Raw genomic sequence first — 5,176 nt, 5'->3', positions numbered from 1 at the left:
TTGGGAAGTAAGGTTCATAGAGTGTATTTCGGTTTCGAGGTGTAGTTCGGTTATAGCAATTTCAAAGGTATTTCTATTCTTAGTTCCTTTTCTGTATTGTTAGTTCTTATAGTTTTTCTCTACTCAATTCCTAACCCAATCTTCTCTATTCTTGGTTAGGCATCTAAGTTCTTCGAACTTGAGATTTCTTGTTGGTAAGTATCTTCTCGATGGTTTAGTTCATTCCTCTTCATCTCTTTCTTTTAGAAAACTCACCTCTCTATTAATGGTTTTTAGGAGTGTTCCAAAATCCCGACTTTGTTCTCATCATCCCGGTATTTTGGTAAGGAAAATAGGATAGATCTTGTATGTTTGTATGATATGTTATGCTATGTTTATGTTATGATATGTATGATATGTTTTGTAGTCCTTGGGCATAGGACTTGTTTAGATAACAAGCCCCAAGATTATGTTTTTCGTCGCTTGGGCATATGACTTGCTTGGATAGCAAGCCCCAAGATTAGTTTATCATTTTCATGGTTTAGAGTTATGGTTTACCCTACCTCAGATATTAGGTAGGAGACCTAGATGGGTTATTGTGGATGCTCAAAATTTCATGCCTAGAGAAGGCCCAAAACAAGTGCCAAGGTCCCATAAGCGCCTAATTAAGTGATCGAGCCACGACGCCCTCGGACCACCCTGGGCCCGCGCCTCGCGTGGCACCCAGCGCACCTAAGTGCCTCACGCCTCGCGTGGCATGGCCTTGCGCCTCGCGTGGTGTCTAGCGCCTCGCCTGGTGTCCAGCGCACGCCTCGCTGGAGGCGGCTCGCAGGAGTGCCTCACCCGCCTCGCGTGGTGTCCAGCGCCTCACCCGACTCACGCGGTGTCCAGCGCATGCCTCGTTGGAGGCGGCTCACAGGAGTGCCTTGCCTGCCTCTCATGGTGTCCTGCGCCTCGCCCACGGCTCGTAGGGGCGCCTCGCGAAGGGCATGCCGAGTGGGTGCTTCACCTTGCGAGGGGCGTCTCATGAGGGCCTTGTGCCCAGCCACCACGCCTCGTTGGAGGCGTCTCGCAGGGGCTTGCATCAGGCCTCCTCTTGGTGCCATCAGGTCCCGCGAGGCCATACCTCCACCAGGTCTAGGTACAGGGCCCCATCTCACAAGGCGCCCTTATGATCTGTGAGGCCACGTCTCGGCCATGCCTAGCTCCCACGCACTTATCTCACTCATGACTACACGTGTAACGTCCTGCATTTTCGAGTACCTTAAACGACTCGGGTCGGGATTTTTCCCCCGGGTTAAGAATATTATTTTAAATAATATTATATTTTGTTTGTAAGTATTCCATGAGTTATTGCTAGCCAAAATATGAATTTTGTGATTTTAAAAGTCAAGATAAGACTTTCGGTCCTGGACTGACACAAAAACCCTGATCGGGTAAAAATCTCGGAAAATAAAATGAAAAATCATGGCAATTATATTTTGGGCATAAAATACATTCATAAAAGTTAAAGTTTGGTCAAAAATAATAAACCTAAAAGAAAATGGAAATTTTAAGGCATTTTGTGGTAAATGCCTAATTTTGCCGAAATGGGGAATTTTATTCCATGAATGGACCTTAGGTTAAATTTTATTTTGTGGTTAATTAAATTAAATATGAGAGACATTTAATTTAATTAATTAATAGTAAGTTTGGTGATTAAAACTTAATGAGAGTGAAAAAGGTGTAAGAAGTCAAGTGGGCAAGTGGGTAGAAAAGCACTCAAGTGTTTTGTGATATTTTGAAGAGTTGTGTGAGCCATTCTAACCCCCAAATCCGACCACTCTCCCTCCCTCATTCACTCTCATCTGATTTTTGAAGACTCTCTCAAGTGTTCTCTCCATTTGCAACCCCAAGAACACCAAAGAAACTTGGAAGCTAAGTCTTGGTCTAGGAAGGGTTTTCCCTAAGGTAAAGTTTCATTAATCTAGACTTTTGTAAAGTTTTAAGCATAGAGTTTCAAATAGCTAATTGACTATGTTGTTGGGGGAAGTTTGTTAGGGTTTTTGAAAGGTTTTGAAGGAGTCAAAGCTTATAGGAAGGTCCAAACCTTAAGCAAGAACACCAAAGAGTATTGGCTAAGCGTAACTGGACTGAACGTTGGAGGGTGAAAACTTGCTGAGCGCTAAGGACTCCAAGTAAGTCAACTTATATTGTATGGCTGCAACATGAAATGATTATTGTCTTGTATGTTAGTATAGGGATACATGCATATACATAGGCTGTCATAGAAAGTTGCTTAGAGACGTTAGTCTAGTGAGTGCTGATTTAGAAAATATGAACGGCAGAAGTCCGTCATATCCTAGACGGTTGATCCCCGTCACACTGCTTGATTTTATTTATGTCCGGTTCATTACCGAGACGAGTGGCCATGAGATGAGGATAAGCTGGTTAAACCTAGGGGCGCCAAGATAAATGGGACCTAGGGGCCCTCATGCTTACTTAATCATTGGACGGTTAGAATCCGAGCAAGTGCTCTGATAAGTTATTCCCGGATAGCAGCCGTGAATATTGGCCATTCCGTGAGAGTGCCTAGAGATACTAGGGGTTGCCAAGATAGAGTGAGGTTGAACACACTAGGGGCAGCTGCTCACCAGCACCACTGATTAACATAGAAGTCTCCATAAAACCGTGTAAATTGGATTACACTCTTGAATATGTAGCGATGCCCTAAGTAACACAATAGTTACCCTTGATGAGAATATTTATTGGCTAGATCTTAGTGTGGGGACTCAGTTCTCTTTTACAGATTAGCAATTATGTTGGAGGGCGCGTTACGCATGAATTGTTGGAAATTGTCAAGCGTTGGTCTCGAATTATTTGGTGATATAATATATCTGCTTGCTCTGGGATTTTCTGAGTGCAGGGATATAATTGTTGATAAGATATAGTTGTGATATAATATATCTGCTTGCTCTGGGATTTTCTGAGTGCAGGGATATAATTGTTGATAAGATATAGTTGTGATATAATATATCTGCTTGCTCTGGGATTTTCTGAGTGCAGGGATATAATTGTTGATAAGATATAGTTGTGATATAATATATCTGCTTGTTCTGGGATTTTTCTGAGTGCAGGATTTTTATCTAGTTACGAATTAATTTATCATTGGTTATCAGGCATGACCATAAGTTTGCCAGGACGCTTTAGCGTTCTTGAAATTGATTGTTTAGGGTCCGGATGGGTCCGGAACCCTAATTCTCTACATGCTTTGTTTGAAAGTTGATCTTACTAAGCGTTTTCGCTTACCTAGTTGTTTCATGTTGTAGGTAAGAGCAAGGGCAAGGCAGAGCAGTGAGCGCTGGAGTCTTCCTTGCAAATGTACATGTGGACCGACCTTTTGGGAAGCCTTTTTATTTTTGGAAATGTTGTGTAATTTTCCTAAACTAGGCTCACTCTAATCTTTGTAAAACATGTTTGTAACTAAATGTTAAGTATGGCCATACGACTTTTTAAAAAGTTTTTTTTTCTATGGGTTTTTGAGACATTTTGTTAAATGAAAACATTTATATTTCCGCATTATCGAGTCTTGAAAATCCGGGTCGTTACAGTTGGTATCAGAGCTCGAGTTTAGCCGGTTCTGTAGACAACTCACATGTACATTTCGCAAAGATAGACCGGCACTCACTGTAAGTACTGTTTCTTCCTTTAGTGTGTTGTTTTCTTTTTATTCACCTCAATTCTATAAATTGTAGGTTATGGTCGATATACCTGAGATAGGTGACCCTGTGATAGGAAAACTACCCATGATCCCTTCGCCTAGAATCTATTTTCTATAGAATATTTAACGATGAGAATTCCTTGCCACTTTGAGTACGAATGACGACATTGGCGTGCCATTTGGCAATGTACGCAGTACATGACAGAAGTCTTCAGTAGAGCCAGAGGAGGATCTCGAGCAGTCTGACGAGGATACCGACATAGAGCTGGATATGTTGATGGACAACTTAGATTAGGTTATGTTGTGAGGGTCTTGTTGATACTTTTTGTAAAGACCTTGCAAACTTACTAGGTTGTAGGACTTTGGTGTAGTTGTAGCTGAGAACCCGCCAATGGAGGAAGTGGCTAATGAAGAACTCGGCAACGGGTAAATTTCTTATGAGGAGCCGATGGACCAAGATGAGGAAGATCGCAAAGAAGATTCCAAGGAAGATCCTGAGGAAGATCCCGAGGAGGATCCTGAGGATGGTTCTAATATGGCAGCGGAAAGCGACACCGGCTAGGTGTTAGGAGCTGCATAGGTGTTAGAAACCCACCTAGTTTTGAAATATATACCTACCTTGTATATGATTAAGGAAATTAGCAACTGGTCTAGAAGGGTTATAAGTCCATTTTTTTTAGGGCTAATTTTGTAAATCCCTTAGACTTGCCAACCCAAACTACAAACGTTGTTGTATATGGTATAGGTTATGAAATGAAGTTGCTAACTTTTGTTAAAAAGTGTTAATTGCTTGTTGTGCTTGATATGTTTGGCGTGCTTAATTAAGTTAATAATTTTCCCTACTATACATTGTTGTTTAAAGACTTACAATGGTGCCTAACACTCGAGCCGGGGGAGGTCGAGCTGTTAATTAACTAGACCCAGCCGAGAGAGTGATCGTTGACCAAGATCCAGGTCATGGTTGAGGAAGGAAGGGGTCGAGGCCGAGGACAAAGAGTACAGCCGGAATTAAATCTGGCAACTAAGATAGAGGATCTTTGACTTTGTGGCGGCTACCGAAAGGGAAAAGGACAAGAGCACAAAGAGGAAGGGGTGTTGCTGGCCGAGGCCAGGCCGCACCTGCTGATAGAGCTCAGAACACGCCTGCCGCTAGAGCTCCAAACCAAGCTGATAGAGTTCGCGAGATAGCCGAGTAGATGAACAATCTGCAAAGGCTAGTGGAGACGCAGGGAGTTCAAATAAAAAGAGGGCAAAAGAGACAGGAGGACGCTGATGCCCTCCAAGCTGAAAGATTTAACACCCTTCTGGGACGACTCCCTATACCACCCAAAAATTCTCAGAACTACGAAGTACCACCTGCAACCAATGAAGAACAAAACCTTGGCCCGCAGGTTATCATTGAGCAACCTGTACAGCCAGTAGAAGCGCCAAGAGCTGCCCGAGGAAAACCTATATCAGAAAGGTTCGGCAACCAAAATCCACCTATATTAGAGGGGA

At 42.8% G+C, this 5,176-nt stretch overlaps 1 long non-coding RNA gene across 1 annotated transcript; it reads left to right on the top strand.

The window, feature by feature from the left end:
- Positions 1-1,782: 1,782 nt before the first annotated feature.
- LOC133817686 (uncharacterized) lies at positions 1,783-3,552 on the top strand. Its single transcript, XR_009885657.1, has 3 exons — positions 1,783-1,929; positions 2,012-2,156; positions 3,288-3,552. It is a non-coding gene; the product is annotated as an uncharacterized LOC133817686 (long non-coding RNA).
- Positions 3,553-5,176: the final 1,624 nt, after the last annotated feature.

The sequence above is a fragment of the Humulus lupulus genome, chromosome 1 (assembly GCF_963169125.1).
Source record: "Humulus lupulus chromosome 1, drHumLupu1.1, whole genome shotgun sequence".
Taxonomy (NCBI): Eukaryota; Viridiplantae; Streptophyta; class Magnoliopsida; order Rosales; family Cannabaceae; genus Humulus; species Humulus lupulus.
The sequence above is the reverse complement of the archived record's forward strand: the minus strand, read 5'-3'. Positions and strand labels throughout refer to the sequence as shown.